The 15,764-nt window shown below is 28.3% G+C and overlaps 1 long non-coding RNA gene across 1 annotated transcript in view; it reads right to left on the reverse strand.

Annotated features, from left to right (window-relative positions):
- LOC129958369 (uncharacterized) overlaps window positions 1-15,764 on the reverse strand; it is a 464,667-nt gene that overhangs the window by 247,304 nt on the left and 201,599 nt on the right. The window contains exon 2 of the long non-coding RNA XR_008783217.1: window positions 2,811-2,871. This is a non-coding gene — a long non-coding RNA (uncharacterized LOC129958369). The remainder of the gene's footprint in view (window positions 1-2,810; window positions 2,872-15,764) is intronic.

The following is a 15,764-nucleotide window of genomic DNA, read 5'->3' on the forward strand; positions in this document are numbered from 1 at the left end:
AAAACAAAATAGTAGACTTGATACTCTGTACAACAGAAACTTCCCCGGATTTGTGACATGTTATGTATGCACCAGAATCCAAACACCCTCACTTTGACAAAGCCAAGAAGTATGGAAAGATACTGGTACACATGTCGTCTCACCACCATTCAAAACTACAAGATCGATTCCAAAATAGTCTTGGTTTAAATTTAAAACGAGACAAAAATTTCTTAACGTCATATTACAGTTTAAAATATGCATTCATTGGCATTTTTTTTCTTACCGTTTAACAGTTATAAACAAATGTTTATTGTATTTTCTACCTGAATTTCCATTTTTTTTTTTTTCTTTATTTAATAGCATACTTCTTGCCAACCTTTGTGATTCAATTAAAAGTATACTACTTCTTCTTCAGGATATCACCCGTTTTCACAAAAATTCTGGCATATATGTGGCACGTCATGCACGTGTTCAATCAGGAGCATATATCCTCTCATTTGTGTGGCACGAAAGCCTGAAAAAGAGGTCACCGGAATCATTTATCATCCCCATCATAAAGTCATGGTTCAAAATTACGAGATTCGTCGTAAAAAATGCCTTAATTAACTTCCAAATATTTCGTTTATCAAACTCAGCAATTCATAAAAGTGCTTATTTTAAGTTCATAGGAAATTATTGCATCGGTCAATTATTAGCATCATGTTTGTTAATCATGATTAAAAATTTAAAATCGTATAATCCGTTTTTCAAATTTTCCGACATCTATAGCATCAGGAAATGCGTAAAATATTTTACACTATTAATCAGAGCTCTAATTACACCATCGTTCATTGTTAAAAGCAAATCAACATCCCTCGTGAATCTGTATCAAACCTCATTTCATGAGACATTGTCAAGCCTCGCATAAAATCTTTTAATATATTTAACCCATTACTAAAATCTGAACGGCCTTTCAAAGGAAGATTAAACAATCAGCGTCCACCTAACGATGGGAATACTGACAGGAATGTAAATAAAGGGATACCAGTTAAATGAACATTTGAAATGAGTTCGGAAAGCTAAAATAATTATGTCAAGTTAGAGCGTTAAATCGGTTGGGATTTCGCAACACTCCACGAAGTGTAGATGTACTTTAAATAGTTAAACAGGTTCCAACACGAAAAATGATTATCTTCCTACAAGTGAAATGCCTGGCGTAGCTCGGGTCTTTGTTTTTTCTCTCCCCTTATCTAAACTTTGCAGAAAACAGGGAACTGTATAATGTTATATTATTTTAGGCTTTTTAAATATTTTTTGACATGTAATATTGCTAAACGTACAATAAATCATTCGAATCCAAAACTGCCATAACTTACTTTCGCCAGAATAAATATATGTCTTTCTTTCACTGTTAAGTCCATTTCTGGAAATCTTTCTCTTTAAAAAAAAATTGAACATAAAATTTCATGAAACATCAATAAATATTTTTCAATGACTCATTTCTGTGTAACTAAAAAGGAAATGAGGTAGGACATTTACCATTACATTTTTAGTCGAAAAATATTAAACTTGCTTTACATTTAAAAAAAAAACCGTTCTGCTCTTTAGATCATGTGCATAATATACGGGTTTATTATAGAAGATTTAATCTTCCATATTTTTATTTTGACTGTTTGAAATTAACCAGTCGAATTCTTGCCATTTGTCTCATTTGATATATCTATTTAAACGACTCATCTCATCTTACTCAGAAGGGTAAGTTCGGGGATGATTTATCCCTAGAGTAATCTTAGTCAACCAATGAGGAGCATATCAGCCAAATTTAATCAAAATCGTCCTAGCTAATCAAGATAATGCTGGAACAAACACAAACAGGTTGCCCTTTTTATATGTAGATCTCTTATATTAGTGACACTATTTTCAGATGACCATACTATCAAATGATATTATCTATGAAATAGAAACAGTTTTAAATACATCTTAAAAGAGATTAACGTGAGCTGAAGTGACTTGCCTTATCATCGTAATAATAGTGTCATAGTTCCATGTTAAATATGTTGTTAAGAAACATTTGTTCTAATGTTTATGTGACGAAAAAGTTTGTAGTATGAGGTGCATGAGTGTCGCCCTCAAAATCTAGAAGTGCCTTTCTAAATTGCAATGCCCTTCTTCTTCCTTTTTTGTAACAAAACGTAAACTGTTATATATCATATTGTCGTTGATTTTTCGATTCAGAATATTCATTATGTAAACTATAGTTGAAAATAATTACCAGACAAAGTTAAAGAAAAAAAAATAGGCAAAACTGAGATCTATGAATTTCAGAAAATGTTTTGATAATTTGGGTTGCTAGGGAAATTTACTCACATAATAAAGGGATTATATTAGCTTCTGACGATGTTTTTTTTATATAATTGCGATGAAAAGCTTTCCATTATTTGTAACAGATTTTTCATTTTACCTACTCATTATATATCCCAAGTACAGAGACCTTCTGAAATGAAACGTAGTTTTTAATAAATATCTAATATTGAGCTTATAAAAATCCATTTCCTGTTTTTAAGGGCTGATACTGAGCAATTTATATATTGCAATAAACAAATATTATAACATATTGCATCGCTTTACGAAATTATTGCAGAATACGAAGCACATTAAGATAAAGAGAGGAACTGCTAATCATTCACTTTTTTTTCTTTTGTTGCAAGATTTTACTTATTGTGAAATCATTAAAAATAAAATTTTAATACATTTCTAATAATAAAAAATAAACAAAGTATAGTTTTGGTCTATTTTAATATAAGTATGGGCAAAAATATAAATCATATATAGAACTCTATACTACCTACTTCCAAAGTAATCAAATTCATTTGGCTTTTAATTATATCCACTCCTTCTGAGATTCGGGTTCTGAAAGAAAAAAAAACTCATTCGAATTTTAACCGTGAACCAGTGGACAATGTTAATTTCGATACGTATATAATGAATATTTAGATAAAAGATAATAATATATATGATTGCTTTAAATGTGCAAGTGAATTTTCCGGTCTAGATGTTAGCATTGAATAATTTTACAATTCATTCGTCTGTGTCAGTTTTTACGATTTATTTAAAAAAAATGTAAATTATAAAAGAAAAACTCAGATAATGCAACCCATCTTATACATCTCAAAAGTACAACGAGTAGCAAAATGAAGAATGACATGAAACTTCTCGGCGCTGGTAAAATGATGGACATCCAGAATTTTGACTAGCAAAGATTTTTTTTCCTTCCCAAAAAATCCAGAATAACTCCGTATTTTATATCCAACCATCTTGGTATGAGCTTCCGTGAATGCAATAGCTGGAGCGTTGCTTTAAAAAGGCGGGAAAAAATGGCGTTGACGAATTTTCCAAGAAATGGGGCATCTTCTGGTCGTAACAAAGTTTTGTAGGAAATAGTGATGCCGGGAAGATTCTTCAAAAATCAATTGTTACAGTATTTTAGTTCAAATTTTTTTAAAAAAAGGAAATTCTAAATCAAGTTTCTAGGAATTAACGCTGCATTACTTTTTAGGGTTTTGGTGAAATATTGATTATCATTCGATGTTCCAGGTTGAAAAATGAATTTGCTGCCTTCTTCTGATTCATCTTGTAAGTGAAATACAAAGATAGAAATTTTAATAAAGCATGCGAAATAACCATATAGAGAGAATAAGTTTCACAGCAGGAATAGTAGTTCAAAAGTTATTTTATTAGTGTTTTAGAATCTTTACTTTCTTTATGGGTTTATATTTCTTACAATGCATAATTTTTTCAAGAATCTAAACATTCATTTCTTCATAATCACATTTTAGAAAAACCTAGTACTTTTCAAATATAATTAATCTCATGATATTAGTTATATTCTACCTTATCAAAACAAACATTCACGAAAATACGTAATATTTAACTCAAATTCATATTAATCCAGTTATTTCAAATAAGAATGAAAATATAGATATCAATAATGTATATGTAAAACTATATATAAAATTAACATTTTTTTTAGAAAACTTAGAATTTGTGGACCAAAATTAAGTGTTATACTATTTTAAATAATTATAAAAATTATTTTTAAAAAGAATAATTACTTTCAACTTTACTTTCTTACTTTTTTACTTTACTTTATTATTTCCTTGTTTTTAACGAGTGCAGATTACATTTCCTTCGACTTAATGTTATAAATAATTGGACTCATAACATTATCAATTTTTTTTCTAAATTTTTTCGCTGCCTCAAACAAAACAAAAAATGTCATAAGTAGAATGTAAATAGAAAACCTTGAGTATTTTAACTACATTTTTATTCATTACAAGCACAGACTATATTTTCACCTCACAGCAATCATCATATGCAAAAAATAGAAAATGAAAGGAATTTAAATGAAGTTATTGTAAAAAGACCTAATGGATACTGATTGTAACAAATTCCATAGAATTTAAAAATTATCTACGCAGAAAATTATTAAAATATTTCCGAGTAAAATTTTTAAGTGAAGATTTCATTTTCTACATTGAATCAAAACATGGAAATAATTTCTAGCGTTCTACTTACTACGGAAATAATAGCAAATAATTTCTACTGACTAAAATCTCTATGTTTCAAAGCTTTTTAATTTTTCTAACATTCTCAACTTGTTATAAAACTTTTCAGCATCTTTAGATGAGAGAAACTACTCTTTAATACCCCTGATGATACTGCGAGTTCTATTAATAATTACGATCTTCAGTAGATATATCCAGGTACCTTCTTTTAATTTTTTTGCAAGTGATTAGATACATTACACACCGTTACATTCCTAAATACCAATGGTGGGGACCGCCTGTTTACAATTTTGTTATTACTCAAAATATCTCTAAAAAATACATGAATTACTTTTGAAAACACACTGAAGATATCAAATAAAACTTCTGAATAACTACAGCTCAAATAATTTCCTCTAATGGAAAGAATTGTGCATAATGGAAATGCATGTGAAAAAAGTGTAATGCATAAGTCAAAATATTTTGATCTAGAACCTTAAAACTCATTCATTGTAATCTTGTGATCTGGTATTTGTGTTCAGGTAGTTACAATATTTTACATTTTAAATGGAAAGCAATTTGCAGAAAAAAATTTTTGTATTCCCTGCAAAATTCTTTCTTATACTTTTTACTGAAAGTGCGAATTTTTTCCCACGGAACAAAATGCATACCTTTACATTTTTGTCGTCGTAGATGGGGTGGGGGAGGGATGAAAGGAAAAAAATTGGCTTTTTGAATTTTCTCTTTCGCAAATACATGTTTCTCAAAGTGCTATTTCTTTTCCTTACTTTCGAGATAAACAAGCAAGATCGTTCAAGAAAGGTAAAATTTCGTCTGGTTACAGTTTCGAAATAAACGAATTGCAAAACTATGAGACGATTTATGCAATAATGTAATCCAAGTGTTTCATTCATTGAAGGTTTTCTAGTAATAATGCTAATTAAAAACTAAAAATTTAAATTTCCACATGACATTTTTCCGGAATAAAAATTATGCATCTGCAAAAGTGGTGTCTTTAACAACAAAGTTATGGTTATTCGGAAGTGATGGTAACAAAATACTTTCCAGAATTGGAAATCTGAAATGATTAAAGGTTATTTGCAATTCTATTTCCAAAAAATCATGTCTAACTAAATATTCGGTTATCTTAATTATATTTTGTCATAACATCTCACATTTTCATTTCATATGAATTTAAATGAAAATTTAACAAGATTTTCTGCTTGAATTTGAAGTTTATCAGAATTTTTTTTCCTCCTATCAAACAACTTCTCAGGACTATTGCCAAACATTAATGCATAAATCATAAACTAAAAAAACTGAGCTTTAAATAAAAGTCATATCAATTTTAAAGTTATATTTTTTAAAAATATCAATTTCCATAACCTTAGGCTGCTTTCGTAATAATTCAGATTGCTGAAATATTATTAATCAAAAAATCTATTTTGAAACATTGTATTATCATAAAATTTTCATAAGTATTGTGTCTAAGAATTTTAAGCAAATGTGAAATAATAATGTACTTACATAACCAAAGAACAATCGTACTTTCACTTGAAAATATAACATTCATTTAATCTATGTATTTTTTTTAAAATTATGTACAGTGAAGCAGGAACTAATTTGCTTGTTGTTATATAACTTGAATACTTATTGTAAATCTTATTCACATCGAAATGCAAAAAGTAGATAAAGTAATGAATTTTACGGAATACTAAGCCTTTATTTGAAATAATAATAATAATAATAATAAACTCGCTCAATTTTCATCATTTCTGTGAAAAATCATGCATTAAAGCCTTTATTCAAATCTATTAAAAGTCTATCACAATAGTGACTGATATTTATAGCATCGCAGGAAATATGAATAATAGGATAAAAAATTGATATCATTTTTATGCTATTCTAGACATTAAATGTATGAAATATATAGTCATGCTGTATAAATCAACGAAATGATTGCATTATAATTATTATTTATGTAATACTTAAATCAATGAACAAATTTCTCAATTTGAAATATTTCTAATGCTTAATAGTTTTACATTTTTGTTATGGTTGGAATACAAAATTTAAACCAGGAGAGCAAAAATTTCCCTATGAATATAGCATGGTAGAGATCTTGTTTCTGTGAGCCATTAGAATTATTTCTGGAATTAATCTGTTCACTCAATAATTATTCAGTGGATAGATATTTCATGTGTGACTATTAATTTTACAGAAACAACCGACCAAAACTTAAGACAAATTTTTATAAAACTAACTTAGAAATAGATATTTCCTCAGTAAAAATTATTAAAAGAAAGATACATTGTATTTAGAGCGCGCTAATGTTGCTACATTTATAACACAAATGATCTTATCCAAATTAGGAATAAATATCAAGTTTAAATGCAAAAATAAATAAATAAATGGAATAAAAAAGGAAATTAAGAATCCTACATGAAGGTCATCCTGATTCAAACCAGGGATTTTTTCTGTGAGGGTTTTGATTTTTGCCGAAGTATTGACCCCTCGTGACCCGAAAATCCAAGAAATTGAGGTTTTCCAAGAATTAATATCATTAAAGCAATGACAGTAAATTACACAATATTAATAAGCAAAAATATTAATTCAAATTTAAACAAGACCATAGACTTATACCATGGCTATTTCGAAATGAATCTCGGATTTTGAATCGTAGTCAAATGACGAGGACTTCTCCTGAACTGGCAGCATATTTAAAATAATGTCTCTGTGGCGTCTAAAAAAACATGTCGACTATGATTAGCACAATTAATGCGAGTATAAATTGTCACTTAGTTGATAGAATTTCTGTCGATCAGTTTCAAATACGTGATCTTCTTTTGTTAAATCCAACCAGACCAATGCAGTACCCACATTTTATATTTACACAATTCTTAGATTCCTTTACAAAAGGAAATTACTGATCAGCTATATTTTAAATGGAGCATTACTCTTCTGAAAAGGAAATATTCCACGGACATTCAAAATGTTGTTCTTTTCTGCATAACAAACGACAAGTTAATTTTAAAAAGTGAGTGAATATTTCTATAAAAAACACTACCCTAAGGAAATTTTGCCGTGTTATATTTATATAATAATTTCTAAATAATCTACGTTCTAAAAATAATTTCCTAATCACTCGAACTCCGGCTTTGCTGTGACTTGCATTTCTGAGTTGCACTGGCTATTATTTTTAGCCTTGACTACAAACTCCTTTCTAAAAATGTATAAGCCCAGAAAAATTTCTCACGTTCTTTTTACCATGCTCTTTCCCTTCCTGTTCGATCCGCTGCACTAGGCTTTCCATGGCTTGTAAAAAGATATCTTGACAAACTGCAAAAATTTTACTACTTCTTTGAAGTGATGATGAAAAAAATCATGAAATAATCCTATTCCTTCTTCTTCAAAAATCATTATATATAATGATATATCTTAATCTAATTTAAATTTTAATTAATTTCCTAAATTTTACCTAAACTTAACCCATATTTACTTTATTCTAAAAGGTTCTCTTATTTCCTGAGCTAATTCGCACCTTTTTTATTTAATTAATTCTATACACACTTTAAAACTACTGACTTCAGCATGTTCTCACCCTCTTAGCAGAAGGATTAAAATCCTTAATGCTTACAACAATCTTTTAAAGATACCTAAGATTCTCTTTCGTAAGTCGACACGTATCAAAGAAATCCCTATCAAAATCTTATAGTAAAGTCATTGAAGGGAAGAATTTCTGTCTCGTTCACTCCCGTGTTGATTATAGTCTGACGCATCTTTTATGATCGTTTACAAATTATGCTTCCTGGAGTGGAATAAATCAAAGTTAAAAATTCAAAAGTGTTTTCTATTCGGTCACGCATCTGCCAATATTTTATATTATATATATATATATATATATATATATATATATATATATATATATATATATATATATATATATATATTTAAAGGGATTTCCAATGCGTCGAGCCTAGAGCCCGTAATGCTCAAATGAATTAAATGAGACCCTATAAGACAACCAACATTTCAAATGGTACTAGTTGCCTCAAGAAATGCTGGTTATATCTGGTTTCAGATAAATTGTTTAGACATAACTTGTTCTTCAATCCGCCAAATTGTCTAAGATCAAAGCCGTGTTCTTTCAATAGCCTTAAGTTCTGTTTATTGTGCAGATAAAACTTTGTAATGGAGAAAGTCCCATAACCTTATAATCCTATTTAAAATATAAATATTCGATTTACCTATCTTCTAAATTTCGTGACATTGTAACTTCACTTTTTTATTTTTCTTGTAAACTACAAAAGCATTAAACAGAATGCTCCTTCTTCAATTTTCAATAATCGGAGAATATCATGCGATTAAATATTTAAAGAAACAATGAAAACTGCTTTATTTTCAGGACAACAGCATAATTTATTGCAGGAAACTAATTGGAATTAGACAAAAAATATTTTTAAAATACTACCAAAGTTCAAGGAAAATTCGCACAACGAATAAATTGGTACAAATCAATCAAACAACAGAACAAAATACAGTACAAAATTTACTTGTGCGCAATAAAATTTTCGGATGTTAGCGCCAAAAAAAATTAAGCTTAAATTTTAATAAAAATTTTTTAAAAAAACGCTTCAAAGTGTACTTTTAAACCCTCTCAGGTGTATATATTCACCAAATCCAATAGGTGTAGGTCACACGGCATAGGCTGCAATTTGTAATTTTTTTTTTTTTTTTTTTTTTTTGCAAACTCCATTTAGAGGAAGTCTGTCTATCCAGCTGCTCGAATATAAGTTAACACAATAACTACAAAACGAAGAGAGCTAGATAGATAAAATTAGGCTCAGAGATTTAATAGCTTTAAAGTACACATTTATCAAATTTTGAACCAAATCCAGTAAGGGATTGACCGTATATCGGTCTGAAATTTCAGAAGCATGTAAATACGATGACTGAAAATACAAGGCTTAAATATATTAGTTTTGGTACGGGATTTTGCAACTACAAGTAAAGTATAAAATGCTTGTTTCAAGCGGTTGGAAAATTGCGTTTAAAACACAAATTTGATTTTCCAGTACTATTAATCGTATGGCAGATCATCGTCAAGGATCACAAGATAGATTCAGTAAAAATGCGAAATTCACACTAAAAGTTAATATTTCTTAACATAGTATGCCAATGCTATGCAAAGCGTTCTCTAAGATAACACCTTTATTAGAAAGTAAGCGAGAAAGTTTTGGTGAGACCATTGTCACTGATTTTAAAAGTGATTTTTAAAAGTAAGTAGAAAATTTAACTTAGCAATTAATTCGTATTATAAAAGTATATAATGACTATACACCTTGAGGTAAACTCTACTTTTAATCACAGTAATCACTCGGAAAATTGAAAAATCATTAAAATTACTGACTTAAAAACCATGACACATAATCTATGTATTCGCAAAGAGGCAGTCATCTTCGGCAATTTACAAAGGAAAATAATTATTTTAATTCCGATTTTCCTTTTTATTTTAATTGATTCTTCAATTACTTACTTGGATTTAATGTCTTTAACGCTGTTACACAATCTAAATTATGAAAATATGATGTAATTGCTTTTATCTGTGCTTGTTGGATTTATTTGACGAGAAGCTAAATAGGTGCTTCTTTTTCTCATCTATAAGAAAAAAATGATGTTCAAAGAGAAGCAATGATAATAGAATACAACAGACTTTTTCTAAGAAAAGTTTTTAAAGTAAAAAAGAAACAAGAATTTCATCTAATAAATATTGTTATTTTTCTAAATAGCACAGCATGAAATAAATTATAAACCATTAATTGTCACTTGAAATTCCTTCCATAATATTCCTAAATGATCCATATAAAAATAATTATTTGAATAATTACTAATAAAATAATTCGCTATAAAATTTTAAGTATCTTTTTATTTCAACGATGTTTCTTTAAAATGCGTACAAAATATTACAGCTTTAAAATATAAATAAAAAAATAGAATTATATTTTGAATCAACACGTTTGAAAAGTTTATATAATAGTATCATAAAATCATTTTTAATAATCACAGCAAAAAAAATGTTCTCTCAGTTCCTACACACAAAAATTAAATGCAAATGAATAACAACATAGAAATAAGAAGTTAAAAAAATAAATTTATATTCCATATTTACGTTTCAAGTTATCTGAAAAACTACTGCTAAATCTGAAGATGCCTCAACTGAAATAAAGTGTGAAATTTTAGAATGCAGTGCTTAGGTAAAAATGTTTGGAAAAAAAGTAATTAGAAAAACAAAAATACTGTCTATGTCTCCAAAATCACAAACTCAAAATCAAACGAAATTATAATCTTTTCGGAAGCTGAGAAAAGTGTGTGTATGAAAAAGAAAATTAAACAAAAAAAAATATTTTATAGTTTTGTAGCGTTGTAAAGATTTACATTTTGAAGCATATATTTAATGTTTATACTTATATATTTTCGATATAAGAATTTATAAGCTCAATTAAGATCAACTATAATATATGATTTTAAAAATTATTTCATGAATTTAAGCAGGGAAGTTTTCATTAAGAAATTAATCAAATAATTATAGTTTTTTATTACTTGATTATATTTAAAAAATTATTAACCTCTAAATTTTTTTAAATTTTTTTCAATACCCCCTATATTTATTTATAAAGACTTACAAAACTGCAGTTGGAATTAAAATCGCGCAGCGTAGAATTAAATTTGTGTTCGCTTCCAAACTTTTAATTCTTTTATTATATATAATTTATAATTTTGTTATCAAAATATTTAATGATAATAATTTAAATAAATTAATCAAAACTATTCTGCTTTTAATATATTATCGTTGTCAAATGCCGAGTGATATGAAACTTTCAATCAGCAAATGAAATGAAATACACTCTATTTCATCATAAATGTACATTTGAAATTTGTGGTCTGAAGCAATTTCATGAACGGAAAAGGAGGTATTTCTGTTAATCATGTCTGGTATATTCAAAAGTCTCATTAACATATCATTGGATATATATGAATATATGCCACCAAATCAAATCTAAATTGAATTCCTCATTCTACGACGTTGAACCTGAGTTTTCTCGGTGAGGAGAATGAGTTATGCAAAATATGTTTCACATCCATTTTCACGTTATACCTAAGCTATTTGCGTACAATTTTTCATTAATATTAGAAAGCAGCCAAATTTCAATTTCGGATTTTAAGTTTTTCTCTAAGATTATTCATAAACTACGAATGATGCAAAATTGCTTAATCACACATTATTTCAGTTTTTCCAACCAAAATTCGAGTAAAAACAATGAACGTTTCATCATTTTGAACCATTCAAAATTCGACATGTAAATATCACTCTCTCAAGATGGCAAATTTAACGCTCCTCGCAAACAGCTGTATTTTATTTGGGTTTTGTTAATAACATAAATTAAATTAAAGAATACGCATAAAATGTATGCGGTCACTCAATTTTCCTAAATTTATTTCTGAATTAATTTATCACTCACACAAAAAGTCTTTTCAAATTCCTTTTCCTGCTCTATCGGTTTTCATTTTTATAATACTGGTAAATTTAATTTTAGTTTGTTCAGCTCAGTTATATTAACGTCTCGTTTTAAAGCAACACTAGGGCTATTTTGAGTCGCGGTTAGATAACGAGGACGACACCTGAGCTGAGTTTTAAAGCCTGCATTTTTCGAAAAACGATGGGTCTTTTTCTTAGTTACCAAATGTGATACTATTACTGAACTATTACTGTGGTAACTATTACAGAAGAAGAAAGAAATTCCGTAACGAAATAGAGAAATAATTGGACAAATCAAAACCATTCCGTTATATTAGTTAAATCGCTGTAAACATAAGACATGATGAGGAAAATATGGTAATGGAATATAATAAATACTCATTCTAAATGGACAACTCTAGTATACAACTAGAAAAGTAGGCAAATTTTAAAACCATCAGTTCCTATTAGAATAAGAGTATATCGTTGCCTTTAATATTAAAAATAAAATTAATATGAAAATTAATATGTATTTTCTTTTAAAATCTTTTATCTTCAGTGAAGGATGGAACATAAAAAATATAATAGCTATTTGCTGTTGTATTTCATCAATACGACTTAGCTGCACTAACGAAAATATCCAACCCAGTTAGTTCACCTCATCGAAATGAGGTGTCTTTTAGTGTCTTCATTTTAGAGAAACTTTTCTTTTCACATTGTCAATAGCATTGTCTAATCAAATTTGGAAGTCATTGCTATGTACTTTTTTCTTCTACAAAAGTGCTGAACAGAATTCAAACTCTTCTTTGTCGGTTGATCTAAATAACCACCAAACACTACGATTGATAATGCGTTAAAATATTTTGTTACATATTCCATAAATTAATTGAGAAATTCTTTCTTAGTTGCTACACTATTCGGTGAAGTAAACAACGTCCATTTAATTCACTCTCCCGGTAGACTGTTCTCGGGATTAAACAGATAGCAGTAAAATGTTTGTCAATTCATTCCTAGTTCACCAAAAAAAAAAAAAAAAAGATGGTGAATAAAGAGCCAATTCAAGTATAAAACTGCTTGAATTTAGATTCTGTTTTCGTAAAAATAATATTTTTCTCAATATGATTAATGACTGACTCTATAGCAGCCACTTCGTCATGCAACTTCTTAGTACTGGTGGAGTATCGCATTGGTACCATTTTGTTCTTTCGGTAGAGCTTCACTTGACCGAAATTCCTCTTAGCAGTGCTTTTAGAGTTTGAATATCCAATTTACTTAGAAGAATGACAATTTATTTTTTCATCTGTGAGCACTCCCATATAAGTAACATTACGCATTCCCAAGTTAGAAATTAATTGGGGCAAATGAACTAGTCTAAGAATTTTGTAATCACTGTCACTCTTAGTTAGTCTAGATAACCTTGCTCCTCCAAACTGTTCAGAGGAAGAAAATGATACATTACAAAATTGCTCTGAAACCTCGGCAATTGTAGGCGGAGTCATAACTATTTAGCCAATGTGCTATCAGTGATCTCATGCCAGTGAGTTAAACCTCCAATACATTTCAGAACTCTCAATCACAATCGATGATTTCGTACCGCTTTATGCCAATCATTGTTTGCCATTCACTAGAATGGTACTTACTCTTTCACGATCATCAGATTTTAACTAAATTAATTCAGCATATTAAGCTAACAAACGTTAGTTTAATGTACTCAAAAATGTCTTTTGGTATAGAATTTGATTCTGAGCAATATTCAAAATAGTAATATTTTTCATACGATCATTTTTACATAGTAAAAATGAGGAAATATATCCAAAATAAGCTTTTATTACTAAAAATGATAAAGATTAATAGTTTTTGAGATCTTTCCATAAAGCACCAGGATGTTGTGCGTTAATATAAAACTAATCCCTGCACAATAAAACAGTAAATGTATGTCACTATATAAAGATATTCTCTATGAATGCTTAAAATATTTTTTCATGAAAGAATAATCTCCATGCTTAGATTAACACAAACTCATTTTTTTAAATGACAACACCCCATTTCAAGCACATATCCAGATTCTTCAGCTTAAAACAGCTCGAATATAAATAACATTCCATAATTTTAAGTAATAATTAGAATATTTATAAACAATTGGAATTGGGAAAAACCTAATGTTAAATGGCGCCTACTGAATCTTCAGAATCTTTCAAGATATAGTGAATCTCCCCTAATAATTCTTATTTTACTTTAAAATATTTAATAAGCAAGACAAAGTTGTGCACTTTGAAAATACGAAAGCATATTTTATTAATTTTTAATTTCATAAGATAAAAACTTTTGAAAAGAAATATTTAAGAAATTAGATGGGGCAAGACCTAAGATATCACTGTTCCACATTTTATACCTTCCTGCCAAGTAGTCTAAGAAATATAGCAATAATAAAAAGCTTTTAGAACAACGGGATTTTCACTTACTCTGAAAGAGGGGAAGGATTCACTGGCAGAGGGAAAATAATAGCACTAAAATGGGACAGAAAACAAGGCATGACTTCTAATTTTGCTTAGATTAATATCTTTTTCTTCCCTTTCTTTTTATAATAAATGCAAAGGTGAGGCGAGAAATAGAAAAAAGATCGATAAATTCAACAGATTCCACACCGCGTATATTTTAAGTGAATATCTAAATCATTAAAACAACAAGTGGCAGCCTATTACAGTTGCAGAAATGTTCTGTAAGATCGATAATTAATAAAAAAAAACATAAGACCAAAGTTCGGTACAAAGTGTGAAATTATATAATATTAGCTTACATACCGGACATTGATCTGAATTAAAATAATTTCATGCACGATGTTTTTAGTATAGAAATTTCTTTTGCAGAAAATATCATAATAAACAAATCCCTTATCGAGACTATGCATTAAAAAAAGGAGAATTTTTTTAAAAAAATATATAATGGTAGAATAGTTTAAAGTTTTAAAGTTGCCTAGCAAAGGAATAAATACCTACAAATTTCATAATCATCTACGTTAATTTTTTAAAAGAATTAATAAAAATTGAAAGAAAAAATGCACAAAAAAAGAAATTGATATCGTTGAAAAGATAATTTTTGTTAATTTTATGACAGTGCAAATTTTTTTTTTGGATTAATTTCCTCCAAAGCCAAAATATACGGATAAAATATAAAATACGGAGAAAAGACAAAATATTAGTTTTTACATTTGCTCGCCAGGGGCTTTGCTTCGGTGATTGACTAATAACTTTCAGATATTGTTAAACTGAAACACATGAAAAATAAAGCAAAATATGAGTCTTAAAATAAAACTGAAATTTTAAAAAATACTAACAGAATAGTTCAAGGTTAAAATTAATTTTGATATGTTTAATTCTTTAAATTAATAACAATATAAAGAAATATTGTGCAAAAATAAAATTGATATCTTTGCAATAGTAATTTTTTTTCTATTAAGATGGTATTAAAATATGTCTTGTAAGATTATTTGTTCGGTTAAAATTTGGTTAATCTTTAATAAATTGATTATTTAATTAACTTTGCAGTTTGAAAAGTTACCAGTATTCTTTCTCATGTTCCTAACGAATAAATGTGCAAAGTTTGGTTAAAATTGGCCCAGTCGTTTAGGAGAAGATGCGGAACATGCATGCGTACAGTTACATGACCACAAAGATGTTCATTTATATTAAGATTAAATGGATGAATGAATAAAACATAAAATAAAATAGCTGTTATTTAATACA

Source organism: Argiope bruennichi, chromosome X1, assembly GCF_947563725.1.
Source record: "Argiope bruennichi chromosome X1, qqArgBrue1.1, whole genome shotgun sequence".
NCBI classification, from domain to species: Eukaryota; Metazoa; Arthropoda; class Arachnida; order Araneae; family Araneidae; genus Argiope; species Argiope bruennichi.